Below are 14,588 nucleotides of genomic sequence, written 5' to 3'. Positions count from 1 at the left end.
CAGTTATCAGCCCCAGGTCCCCGTCCCTGAGCCCCAGGTCCCCGCCCCTCAGCCCAAGGTCCCCGCACCCCAACCACAATGTTTTTCTGGGTGTGCAGACATGTCAAGGATGAAAGTGATAGTGCAGGCGGAGACTAAACCACCTCCGTTCTTCAGAGGTGATCGCACTGAGCCAGTCTCCATACATGAGTGGGAAGACATGATGCTAGTGTATCTGTCTAGAGCGAGTTGTAAAACCGACAGAGAATTGTGTGATCTAGTGATGGGCAGGTTGACTGGTAAAGCTAGAGACATAGTGAAGGTGTCACTGCGTAGCCGGCCTGAGTTGTCTGCCAATATGACCCCTGCAGCTGTGTTTGACATTTTAAAGCGTAACTTCAGCGAGCTGACATACTCCAGTATGCCCATGGCCGACTTCTATGCCATGGTTCCCAGGCCTAGTGAGGGAGTGATGGATTACTGGGTCCGGCTGAATAAAGCAATCGATGTTGCAGATGAGTGTCTACGTCGCCGGGGTCGGTGTGTTGATGATGCGAGCGCCGAGGTCGTGATGATGTTGATCACGCACTGCCCAGATCCCAGTCTAGCTATGTCCTTCCAGCTGAAGCCTGTGGAGCAGTGGACTGCAGCTGAGGTCCAGGAGCGTCTAGATGGTTACCAGAGAGACCAAAGGAGATCCAGTTCACGGGCACAGCAGATTAACATCTCGGCATGCAGTCAGAGCCCCATGGCTGGTGGCCCATCCCCTCCTGTCCTGTATGGTGGGGCCCAGCAGTCTTCTGTTGTTGTGCAGTCACAGCAGCCTCCCTCCTTTGGCTCTTTTCATGAACAGCTTGGTGAGCCCCACAGGGTCTTAGCCGCAGCGCAGGCCCTCAGCCCTCCTACACCCATCTTAATGACTCCTGCCCCGGCGTGTCCCCCCTCTGTAGACCCTGGCCTTCATCAGGTGGTTGACTTGTTAGACCGTGTGCTCTCACTGTGTTCGGCCTCGCTGGCCCCAGCAGTACAGGCTCAGCCTGGTCAGCCGTCTCGCTCCCACATCCAGCCAAGTAATGGGCAGACGTACCACTCACGCAACCAGGCCAGACCGAGTCAGCAGAGTTACTCGCGCAACCAGGCCAGACCAAGTCAGCAGGGTTATTCGCGCAACCAGGCCAGACCGAATCAGCAGAGTTACCCGCACAACCAGCACGACCCATGCGAAGTGTGTCAAGACAGCAGGCATAACACTTATCAACACTGTATGCTCTATCGGCTGTGCCACCGCTGTTTCCGCCCTGGTCACTATGAGGACTCATGCCCTGGCATCTCCCAGCCATCAGCTGGATCAGCATCTCCCTCCAACAGACCCGCTCAGACCCATCCTGTCAATGCTGCCCCTTTAAACTAGCCAGCCCATGCAATGAGAGGGATAGTATGGGCAAAGTAAATGAAACCCTCGAGAGAGAACCAGACTTAGAAGCCATCTATGTAAACAGCTGCAGATTACTTCCAGAAAACGAAACAGCCATCTTTGTTGGGTCACAGAGAGTGAACGGAGCTAGTGAACTGTTTTATGCTCCAGTGTTAGTCAGTGACAAGTACACATTGAGGGGGATGTTGGATTCTGGTAGTATGTCATGCACGCTCAGTGAGGAAGGTGAACAAAAGTTACAAACCGCTGGTGTTCTCCCTCGTGTCCAGCCGGCACCTGTGAATGTGGTGCTGGTTGGTTGTGGTGGCTTGACTACTCGACCAAAGTGTGTCTATGATTTGGAGATTGAAGTTTGTGGGTCAAAATTTGTGGTTCCTACGTTGGTTGTGCCAGGTCAGAGAGACGAGTTTATAATTGGCACTAATGTAATCAAGTCCGTTCTCCAAAGGCTGAAGTCGACTGAAAAGTACTGGGAGCTTGTGTCCTGCAGAAACAGAGACCCTGAGTGTGAGAAGTTCCTTGAGCTCTTAAGCTGCACCTCCCGCTGGTCGGGCCCAGACCCGCCCGGGGTGATAGGCACAGTGAAGCTATGCCAGGCGGTTACCCTCCTCCCTCAGCAGGAGTATCTAGTGTGGGGGAAGCTACCAGCCAGTGCACATGTGTCTCCTGGGAGTACAGTCATTGTGGAGCCCACCTCAGCGAGGTCGGCCCCTCGCAACATCATAGTGGGGAGAGTGGTGACTCCCATGTGGGGCGACCGCTGGGTCCCCATGAAGGTCTTGAACCCGACACAGAGCCCCATCACACTCCGTCGTAATGCCAAACTGGCTGATGTCTCACCTTGTCTTGCTGTTGAAGATCTGTCCATCACTCAGGGCCTGTGTCAGCAGCAGTCTGGTGTCTCCAGCTCCTCCGCCTCTCCTGGCTCTTCGTTAGATGCTGAGCAGATGTTGGCCGACTGTGGACTGGAGGACGTGAACATCAAGTCATGTGATGTGTCTCCTGATGGGAAGAAGAGGCTAGCTGACCTACTGGTGACGTATCAAGATGTCTTCTCCAAGGACAAGCTGGACTGTGGAAAGGTCAAAGACTTTGTGCACCGTATCCACCTCTCGGACGACCGTCCGTTCCGCCTGCCCTTTAGGCGTGTCCCCCCAGCTGACTATCACAAACTGAGAGAGGTGTTGACTGAGATGGAGGTGAAGGGGATAATCTCCAAGTCGATGAGCGAGTATGCCTCACCTCTGGTCATGGTGTGGAAGAAGAATGGAGACCTCAGGATCTGTACGGATTTCCGCTGGCTCAACGCAAAGACCGTCAAAGATGCTCACCCGTTGCCCCATCAGTCCGACTGCCTTGCTGCCCTTGGTGGGAACGCTTTCTTTAGCACCATGGATCTGACCTCAGGGTTCTACAACGTCCCTCTCCATGTGTCTGACCGGCGGTACACTGCCTTCACAACACCACTGGGCTTGTACGAGTACAACAGGCTCCCGCAAGGCCTGTGCAACAGTCCGGCATCTTTCATGCGTATGATGCTCGGCATCTTTGGCGACCTCAACTACTCCAGCCTCTTGTGCTACTTGGACGACCTGCTGGTGTTTGCGCCGTCTGAGGAGGAGGCGTTGAAGCGATTGGAGGTGGTCTTCTGCAGACTCAGAGTGAACAACCTCAAGCTCTCACAGAAGAAATGTAACTTCTTACAGAGGTCGGTCAGGTTCCTGGGTCATGTGGTCGATGCCAGTGGTGTCTCTGTCGACCAAGAGAAGGTCTCCGTCATCTCTGGCTTCCAAAGAGAGGATCTGATGGAGTCGGATGGCCGCACTCCCGCCGCACTCCCGCTCAGTGAGATCCTTCCTCGGCATGGTGTTGTATTACCAAAATTTCATACATGGCTGCTCCAGTATAGCCAAGCCCCTCTTCGCCTTGACAGCTGGCCAGAAGAGAAAAGGGAAGACCAGTGCTGGTCGTACGAGAGCCGGTACGTTCCGGAAGCTGACTCCTGAGGACTGGACTCCCGCCTGTGAGACTGCGTTTGAGGAGCTCAAGAGGGCGCTCGTCGAATGTGTAGTGCTGGCTCACCCGGACTTTGAGAGGCCGTTCATCCTCTCCACTGACGCGTCGTTGGACGGTATTGGAGCAGTGCTCTCTCAAGTCCCTGTCGGGGAGGGGAAGGCCAGACCGATCGCCTTTGCGAGCAAGTCGCTCAGCCGCAGTCAAGCGAACTATCCTGCCCACAGACTGGAGTTCCTGGCCCTCAAATGGTCAGTGTGTGACAAATTCAGTCACTGGCTCAAGGGTCACAAGTTCACTGTGTGGACTGATAATAATCCACTCACGTACATCATGACCAAGCCTAAACTTGACGCATGCGAGCAGCGCTGGGTGTCCAAGCTGGCCCCTTACTGCTTCGACATCAAGCATGTGCCTGGGAGGCTGAATACAGTGGCCGATGCGCTGAGCAGAGATCCCTTCGTGAGGCCGCTCAGCCGGCGTCTCTTGACCGAGCCTTACTCTGCTCTTCTGGAGCAAGTGTGTGATGTGGAGAACAGGGGGGTGCAGGATATCTTCCGTCTGACATGCCAGCCCCAAGCTCTAGTGACCCCTTCTGGGTGTGCGGTTGCTGATGTGTCCATGTCGGCGGATGAGACCTCCACGGTGCTTTCCTCCCAGGAAGACTGGGACTCTGCGCCAAGACACAGGGCAGTATCTATGGCGGGTCACCTGTCCACTGTTGTCACTGCCGACCACGACGCAGTCTCCTCCTTGTCGTTGGCCGATCTGCAGGCCCGCCAGCGAAAAGACGCCACCGTCTCCAGAGTCATCTTTTACGTTGAAAGGGGCCGCAGACCCTCCAGACGCGAGCGCTGCTATGAAGATCAGCCCGCCTTGAGGATGCTGAAGCAGTGGGAGAGGCTCGCTATGCAGAACGGCATATTGTACAGGGTTACGAAGGACCACATGACCAGGCACAAGAGGTTCCAGTATGTTCTGCCTGAGTCCTTGAAGTCAGAGGCGCTGTCTGGAGTGCATGACTTGGCTGGTCACCAAGGTCAACCTAGGACGCTGTCTCTCGTACGTCAGCGTTTCTACTGGTATGACATGGAGAAGGATGTGCGGGGCCATGTGAGGAACTGTCCCAGATGCGTACTCAGCAAGACTCCAGAGCCGGCGGCCAGAGCCCCTCTGGAGAGCATAATAACCTCTGCACCACTGGAGCTGGTGTGCATCGACTTCTGGTCAGCTGAAGATAAGAACAACAAGTCTGTGGATGTTCTGGTCATAACTGACCACTTTACAAAGCTGGCCCACGCCTTCCCCTGCAAAGACCAAACCGCGAAGAAGGTTGCTAAAAAGCTGTGGGACAACTATTTCTGTGTGTATGGCTTCCCACAGCGCCTGCATTCGGACCAAGGAGCGAACTTCCAGAGTGAGTTGATGGCGGAGCTGCTGGAGTTAGCAGGGGTCACGCAGTCCCGGACCACTCCGTATCACCCTATGGGGAATGGTGGCACTGAGAGATTCAATCGGACCCTGGGTGGAATGCTGCGCTCCCTGCCATCGGAGTCTAAGCACAGATGGCCCCAGATGGTCCAGAGCCTGACCTTCGCCTACAATTGTACACAGCATGAGACGACTGGCTTTGCCCCCTTTTACCTGATGTTCGGGAGGGTCCCGCGTCTGCCAGTTGATCTGCTGTTTAAGAATGTGCTCCAGGACGAGGTGGTCTGTGACTATGATGCCTATGTGAAGTCCCTGGCGGCCGATCTCCAGTCTGCTATGCTGTTGGCCCAAAGGCACACCTCAGTGGAACAGGGGCATCAGGCTGACCAGTACAACAAAAAGATGAAGGGCTTGCCCCTCTCGGTGGGTGATCGGGTCCTGGTGGCGAACAAGGGCGCCAGAGGGAAGCGGAAGCTGGCGGACAAATGGGAGCCGGACGTCTACTCCGTCATCGCTTCCAGACCACAGTGCCACATATATCGGATCAGAGACCGGACTGGGCGGGAGAAGACAGTCCACAGGAACCTCCTGCTTCAGGTCAACTTCCTCCCCTTGGACGGGTCATTTGATGATGAGGGTCTAGCCGCGGACAGCGACACCTGTGCGCCTGGTGAAGCCTCCCTCTCAGTCATGCCTGAAGCTAGTGCCTCAGACGCGGACAGTGTGGCGGCAGAGCCTTCCATGGGAGATGGACCTTCCATGGGAGATGGACCTGATGGGGATCGCACCGCTTCATGGGTGCAGGAGCAGTCTTCAGTGGAGAGTGAGGATGAAGGGCTACGTCCGTATTCCCCCCAGGGGATGTCCCCTGCTCTGAGTGAGCTTCCAGTGGCAAGTGCCGCCAGTCCCCCACTGTTGCTTGCTCCACCGAGTTCCCCCCCTGCTGTAGTCCAGCATGATGACAGTGTTGTGTCCACACAACCAGGGCGTACTCCTGAGCTAATGAGTGTCAGTGTGCCTGGTCAGAGCCAGGGTCCACAGACCACTGAACACTACACGTCCAGGTTCGGTAGGGTCATCAAGCCAGTCTTTCGGCTGATAGAGACAATGGTCCAACTTGAGAGTTTGATGGGCTTCGAGCCACAAGCCTCTATCAAACGTGTGTGAGGTTAGCTGCAGTGTTGTGTATAGCGCTTACAGCCTGATACAGTGTCCTTTGTGGTGATAAGGAGTAACAGTTTTATTTATGTGTATGTGCCCTCGTCATGGTATGGTCAAGTGTAGCTGGATGGTGTATAAGGCACCGTCGTTATCCCTGGAGGTATGGTGGGAGTTGGCCACTCCTAGTGCCCTCCTGGCCTTTTATTAGGTGACAGGTATCGTTGGATTGTTCCGCAGTGTGTGGTTCTCATAGTAAGCTTGTGACTAGTGTGACACGAGGTAGGCACAGTTTTTTTCTTCGATGTAGGTGTAATTCTGTGGGGTGAATGTAACAAGTGCCTTGTTGCCTTGTATAGATAATTACACCCCATCACAAAATACACTTTAATACATTCCACTAATACTCCTAAACGTTTTATTTTATTGATTTAAGTTGATTTCATTCCTTTTCGTTTTGTTTTATTGCACTTTTGGGAGTTAAGGCTTTTATTTTGAAATCGACACACTTACATTTCCGGTCCTCCGGGACACGCATCTTGCCTGCTTTCCGGTGGTGAGTTAGTTCCACCTGGAGGTCCGTGGAGTGAGTACTACTCCTTATGTTCAGTGAAAGACTTCGGTCTAAAAGTTGTTAAATATTGTATGTTACATTCCTAAAACTGTGAAACGAGTTTGTAATGTAACTACTGTTGTTAATATGTACCTGTGCAGTTGTTTTGTGGGAGGTTTGACTGGGTAAAATGCACTTTAATAGCATGTAGGAAGTTTGCACACACGTGCACTGTTAACATGTAGTTAATGCAGTCACGTCTTTTCTCAACCATAGCTCGTGCTGCAGATGTCGTGTTCCTAATGCTGCTGCATATTGTTGCCTTTGTAACCTAACAGGTATGTGTGTACAGTAGCTCCCATGTGTCCGTTTTGTATTCAATTGTGTATATTTTTCCAATGTAATTGTATATTAAAATGTGTCATTCTTATGAGCCAGTTCCACCTGGAGGTCCGTGGACTCGTGCTGCAGATGTCGTGTTCCTAATGCTGCTGCATATTGTTGCCTTTGTAACCTAACAGGAGGGAAATAAAGTCCGTCAACAGTCATCCATGTCTGTCGTCCTTAACACAACGCCGTCAGAGAGTACACCCTACTACACCGGTCACATATGTATTGAGCCGTACTGTATTGTACCCATTCTGCAATCTGTTAAATAAAGTTTTCATTCATTCATTCATTCAGTCAGTCAGCAAATAAAATGTTGCCTACAAAACAACGGGACCGCGGTGGTTCTGTTTGTATTGCTCCTGGCTGTTCAAACTAATTTTACCATGTGAGAGAGAGGAAAGTTGGTTAATTTCCACAAACTACCAGTGAAAAAAACAGTGTTGTTGACATGTTGGCTCGGGCTGCCTGCACCCAGACGGCGCGACCAGCCTGTTGGACAGGGAAGGAGGATCTGCAGCGAACACTTCATTGCCTCGGATTATGTTGTTGGGGTGGGATGTTTGTCCAGAAGACCACTAATCAGCTGAAGCCGGACGCGGTTCCCTCGGTCTTCGACAGACAGACCGGCGTTAGCTCTCGGGAGCGATCGCTAGCTAGTTGGCACCAGCCGGGGCCAGGCGTTAGCTCTCGCTAGCTAGCGTTAGCAACCGGAGCGTCGCGGAGCATTCAGCCTGCTGGCTACCTAGACCCACTTCAACCAGCGTCGCGGAGCATTCAGCCTGCTGGCTACCTAGACCCACTTCAACCAGCGTCGCGGAGCATTCAGCCTGCTGGCTACCTAGACCCACTTCAACCAGCGTCGCGGAGCATTCAGCCTGCTGGCTACACAAGTTGTGTAGCCAGCAGGCTGAATGCTCCGCGACGCTCCGGTTGCTAACGCTAGCTAGCGAGAGCTAACGCCGGGCCCCGAGAGCTAACGCCGGTCTGTCTGTCGAAGACCGAGGGAACCGCGTCCGGCTTCAGCTGATTAGTGGTCTTCTGGACAAACATCCCACCCCAACAACATAATCCGAGGCAATGAAGTGTTCTCTGCAGATCCTCCTTCCCTGTCCAACAGGCTGGTCGCGCCGCCTGAGTGCAGCCAGCCCGAGCCAACATGTCAACAACACTGTTTTTTTCACTGGTAGTTTGTGGAAATTAACCAACTTTCCTCTCTCTCACATGGTAAAATTAGTTTGAACAGCCAGGAGCAATACAAACAGAACCACCGCGGTCCCGTTGTTTTGTAGGCAACATTTTATTTGCTGACTGACCCATTCAATATAGGCAGCTAACCAGAGTGTATACACCCAAGCCACGGTATGACGTCAGCAACAAAATGGCCGCGCCCATAATGCTAAATGCTTCAGAAATGTACACAACAAATCGTTTTTTCTTAGAAACTGCTTATTTTTATAACGTGACTTCTTCTGTGGCTTATCTAAATACTAATGTGATGCTATGAATATGTATTTATCGCACTGCTTCATCTTCCCTTTAAGGAATACTATACACTAAACAAATGCTGATTTATTTTGCACATAATCTCACACACATCCAAAAACTCTAAAAACTGTTTTGCACACATTCATTGACAGTTGTTGTTGAGAGTAAATGCATTTGAATATAAAACAGAAACAAGCATTTCAAGTATTCTTTATTTTTGTATGACAAACTAATAGAGAAACTTGAATATGACCACCAGTGATGTCATCGATCTGGGACATTGAATCCTTGTGTTGTGTTACTTATTATAGCACCATGATATGATGTGTAGATTGTAGATGAACTAATAGCAAATATAGGGACCACTACCATATAATTTCCTTGAGCTGTAATTAACACAACACAAGGATTCAATGTCCCCGATGACATCACTGGTGGCCATATTCAAGCTCATTTACTCTCAATAACTGTCAAACTAAATGAATGTGTGAAAAACAGTTTTTTTTTTGGTGTGTATGAGATTATGTGCAAGATAATTATATGCATTGTTTTTTTTGGTGAAGTGTCCCTTTAAACAAAAGCAACATATGAGAATATTGTTAAAACAATAACATAACAAATTATTGTAACAATAAATGGAAAAATAACATTTTGCCTTTGAAATGAGGCGTTTGTTTCAACAAGGCACTGGAAGTAAGCTAACTGCTTTACTGACACTGGAAGTAAGGGGAGCATGTCTATATTCCCCGGGTTCTATGTTCCCCGGGTTCTATGTTCCCCGCTCAAGATAAAACCGGTTCTATGTTCCCCGGGTCCTATGTTCCCCGCTCCCGTTGCGGCTCCCGAAAAAGTGAGCGGGTTGTGTGAGGGCCAACCATGTCAGCTTGCTTCATTTCTCTGTCATTATGGTAGTGTTCTCAAACGTACACGTCACAACGAAAAAAGGGTCCTATGTTCCCCGGGTCCTATGTTCCCCAGGTCCTATGTTCCCCAGGTCCTATGTTCCCCGGGTCCTATGTTCCCCGGGTCCTATGTTCCCCGGGTCCTATGTTCCCCGGGTCCTATGTTCCCCGCTATTTCATGCACCTGATGCGCTCTGGTGATATTATAAATTATTATTATAATTTTTAATATGAATAATTATTATATTACAATAAAAGACAGCTCCGTCTTTTAATACACACATATATTATGTACAGTAACGTCAACGTGCGTGTGTGTGTGTGTCTGGACCACCTCCTAGTGGAGACTCAGCCCCCCCCCCCCCCCCTCTGGACCACCTCCTAGTAGAGACTCAGCCCCCCCCCCCCCCCCCCTCTGGACCACCTCCTAGTAGAGACTCAGCCCCCCCCCCCCCCCCTCTGGACCACCTCCTAGTAGAGACTCAGCCCCCCCCCCCCCCCTCTGGACCACCTCCTAGTAGAGACTCAGCCCCCCCCCCCCCCCTCTGGACCACCTCCTAGTAGAGACTCAGCCCCCCCCCCCCCCTCTGGACCACCTCCTAGTAGAGACTCAGCCCCCCACCCCCCCCCCCCTCTGGACCACCTCCTAGTAGAGACTCAGCCCCCCCCCCCCCCCCCTCTGGACCACCTCCTAGTAGAGACTCAGCCCCCCCCCCCCCCCTCTGGACCACCTCCTATTAGAGACTCACCCCCCCCCCCCCTCTGGACCACCTCCTAGTAGAGACTCACCCCCCCCCCCCCCCCCCCTCTGGACCACCTCCTAGTAGAGACTCACCCCCCCCCCCCCCCCTCTGGATCACCTCCTAGTAGAGACTCAGCCCCCCCCCCCCCCCCCCCTCTGGACCACCTCCTATTAGAGACTCACCCCCCCCCCCCCCCTCTGGACCACCTCCTAGTAGAGACTCAGCCCCCCCCCCCCCCCCCCCCCTCTGGACCACCTCCTAGTAGAGACTCAGCCCCCCCCCCCCCCTCTGGACCACCTCCTAGTAGAGACTCAGCCCCCCCCCCCCCCCCTCTGGACCACCTCCTAGTAGAGACTCAGCCCCCCCCCCCCCCCCCCTCTGGACCACCTCCTAGTAGAGACTCAGCCCCCCCCCCCCCCCCTCTGGACCACCTCCTAGTAGAGACTCAGCCCCCCCCCCCCCCCCCCTCTGGACCACCTCCTAGTAGAGACTCAGCCCCCCCCCCCCCCCTCTGGATCACCTCCTAGTAGACTCAGCCCCCCCCCCCCCTCTGGACCACCTCCTAGTAGAGACTCAGCCCCCCCCCCCCCCTCTGGACCACCTCCTAGTAGAGACTCAGCCCCCCCCCCCCCTCTGGATCACCTCCTAGTAGACTCAGCCCCCCCCCCCCCCTCTGGACCACCTCCTAGTAGAGACTCAGCCCCCCCCCCCCCCTCTGGACCACCTCCTCCTAGTAGAGACTCAGCCCCCCCCCCCCCCCCCTCTGGACCACCTCCTAGTAGACTCAGCCCCCCCCCCCCCCCTCTGGACCACCTCCTAGTAGACTCAGCCCCCCCCCCCCCTCTGGACCACCTCCTAGTAGACTCAGCCCCCCCCCCCCCTCTGGACCACCTCCTAGTAGACTCAGCCCCCCCCCCCCCTCTGGACCACCTCCTAGTAGACTCAGCCCCCCCCCCCCCTCTGGACCACCTCCTAGTAGACTCAGCCCCCCCCCCCCCCTCTGGACCACCTCCTAGTAGACTCAGCCCCCCCCCCCCCCTCTGGACCGGACCACCTCCTCCTAGTAGAGACTCAGCCCCCCCCCCCCCCCCCCCCCCTCTGGACCACCTCCTAGTAGACTCAGCCCCCCCCCCCCCTCTGGACCACCTCCTAGTAGAGACTCAGCCCCCTCCCCCCCCCCCCCCCCTCTGGACCACCTCCTAGTAGAGACTCAGCCCCCCCCCCCCCTGGACCACCTCCTCCTAGTAGAGACTCAGCCCCCCCCCCTCTGGACCACCTCCTAGTAGAGACTCAGCCCCCCCCCCCCCTGGACCACCTCCTCCTAGTAGAGACTCAGCCCCCCCCCCTCTGGACCACCTCCTAGTGGAGACTAAGCGCCCCCCCCCCCCCCCCCCCCCCCCCTCTGGACCACCTCCTAGTAGAGACTCAGCCCCCCCCCCCCCTGGACCACCTCCTCCTAGTAGAGACTCAGCCCCCCCCCCCTCTGGACCACCTCCTAGTAGAGACTCAGCCCCCCCCCCCCCTCTGGACCTCCTCCTAGTAGAGACTCAGCCCCCCCCCCTCTGGACCACCTCCTAGTGGAGACTAAGCGCCCCCCCCCCCCCCCCCCCCCTCTGGACCACCTCCTAGTAGAGACTGTACGACTGGCTGAGAGGACTGCGAGGAGGAAGGGGAATTGCAACCACCGCAAGCAAAACTTAACCCTTTCACTGCAGTACACGGCTGTAACCAGAAAAGGCACAGGTTAACCCTTTCACTTCATTAATCATACTGTAACATCACAAATGTTCTAGAATGTACTATTATGACATCATACTGTGACATCACAACGGAACATGTTTGAGTGCCATTTGAATAATATAAATAATGTTTGGTAAGGCTGTCCCCGAAGCCTGTTTTTGGGATTCAAACTTCGTCAGGGTTCTTCGAACGGACATTCGAACCTTCGCTTTTAATTAAAAAAGTTAAATTAAAAAAATATATATATAATTTTTTTTTTATATAATATATCCTCAAACTAAATCCTCAATTTGAATAAAGTGATTCAAACTTCGTCAGGGTTTTTCGAACGGACGTTCGAACCATCGTTTTTAATTAAAAAATGTAATAAAAAAAAATTCTCATTTTTTAAAATTATTTATTTTTAACTTTTTTTTTATATATCCTCAAAACTAAATCCTCAATTTGAATAAAGTGATTAATCTGATTAAATTAGTATTTTTTCTTTTATTATTTTGTTAGTGATGTAATCAAAAATAACACTTTGAACAAGAAAAAACGATAATATAATACGATTGGTAAACACTCTGATTAACCAAAACACTTAAAAGAAAACTGGATGAATTATTATAATAATATGTGGTTGGCACTTCTTTATCGTTGCTATTGTAGATAACTGTGGCAATTCTAGAGTTAATACATGTAAAAAAAAATTATTCATTGATAACCCAAAAAAACCATTATCTACTTGAGGAGAGAATGTGTATATCTGTGTTTTAACTTTGTGTACACACTTACCGCCCATAATGGGAGTAGGTATGCGTTACTCGTAAATTGTTTCTGCTTGGGGAGAAGTCTTGGTTTTGGGGAGAGTAATACTTAGGGTTTCCAACCTGCTCTACTTCTAGAAACAAAACAGTGAACAAAATGTGTATTTTAGCAGCTTTAGGGACTACAGGCGTGTAGTTATATATTCTGTTTGTATCTGTGATCAGGCTCCCTCCAAAAGCTTTAAATAGCTTCTTGGGAGACCTGGCACATGCACACAATTTGTGACATTGATATCACATGAGGATACTCGCATGTAAATGTATCGTGTGTGTGTGTGAATAAATTCATTCATTCATTCATTCATTCATTCATTCATTCATTCATTCATTCATTCATTCATTCATTCATTCATTCATTCATTCATTCATAGTTCACCAGTTTGATAAGAATCTATTATTTGGGAAACAGAAAATACTCTGTTACACTATAACCACTTGTAGGGCTGGGGCGATATGGCCAAACATGATATTGCGATAACAATATCGATAACAATATCATATCACGCGATATCCATAATTATCGATATTGTTCTATCTATTAAAAAAAAAAAAAAAAAAAAAAATAGATGTATGTTTATTTTGCAGCAATTCTTTGTCGTTGCCGCCATCTTTAGTGTAACAGCCCCTCACACTCCAGTTCTCAGGCTGCAGCTGGTTTGAAAGCGAAAGTAAACAGGCTTCTCTGCTGGCTGTGGCTCCAGGGGAGTTGAACAGTTCTGGCTCTGCTAGTTTCTTTTCTATCTTTTGGCGCTTTTTTGGTGGCCAAACCACCGCACATGTGCACCGTGACTCGTGACTGGAGACTAGTTCTGCCGTCTGTACCTACTGTGTACAGACGGTTTCAAACTGTATTTTACATTAGAAAGCAAACAAAATAAATGGACAAGAGAAAAATAAATCTTAATTTGGTCAGTATTGTCATTTGGACAAGCAAAGCCATTACTTTAAGTTGCAGGCAAGAAAGACAAGTCTGTCCACTGTCTCTGGGTTTAACACAAAAAAAAAATTATTTTGAAGCCACAAAATATTATTTTGAGGCCCAAAATTGATTAATTTTTTAACTAAATACATTTTGAGGCCACAACATATTTTTTTCATTTTGCGTGGCAGCAATAAGCCTTTGTAGCAAGCAGATTAGCTGGGCTAGCTAGCTAACATTAGCTGAACTGACATTAGCTTGATAGCTAACTAGCTAATAGCATCAGCTAGCTAACATTAGCTAATGTTCTTTGACACTATTATTACACCCAGGCATGTGTTGCTGATTGGCTGACTGGCTGCACAGTGTTTTAATGACGCCACGTGCACGCGCGGTCCCCCGCATGCGCATATATTTTCCCTCACATTTGCACAGACTAAAGACAATGCCTAATAGCCTCTACAAATGGAATGTAACACATTCACACCAAACCTGTGAATGTGATTGCCATGAATTGTTATGCTTATGCTACTGTACTAATACCGGCAATCCATGTCTGTAATAATAATAATAATAATAATAAAACAAGAATAAAACATAAACAAATTTAAGAAAAAAAAGAAAAGAAAAAGGGTCTAGAACCGCCACTGCTTCAGAGTAAAGAAATAACCCTTTTTGCGGGTATTAATTGTAATATATTTTTCCTTTATTTTCGTATTGAAATTCTATTAGATATTTAAGAGGGAAATGTATAGTATTATTAATGAAAAAATTAAATGGCACTCCGCTCTCCAAGCCCATGTGAGCAGAGTTAGGGTATGTGGAGAGCGTGGCTTCATTGTGAAGAAGATAAATAAAATTAGGAGGCTTTGTTCACGGGACCACAGCTGCATGAACCACATAACAGACGAAGCAAGAAGCGATCTATTAATAGTCCATCCATTTTCCTATAGCTACAGCAAAGACTGAACACTCTGTCATTTCTCATAATATATATATATATTTTATTTATTTTTTATCTTTCCCCCCCC

This window comes from Notolepis coatsorum (assembly GCF_963971535.1).
Source record: "Notolepis coatsorum genome assembly, chromosome: 5".
NCBI lineage: Eukaryota > Metazoa > Chordata > Actinopteri > Aulopiformes > Paralepididae > Notolepis > Notolepis coatsorum.
Note: the sequence above shows the minus strand (reverse complement) of the source record.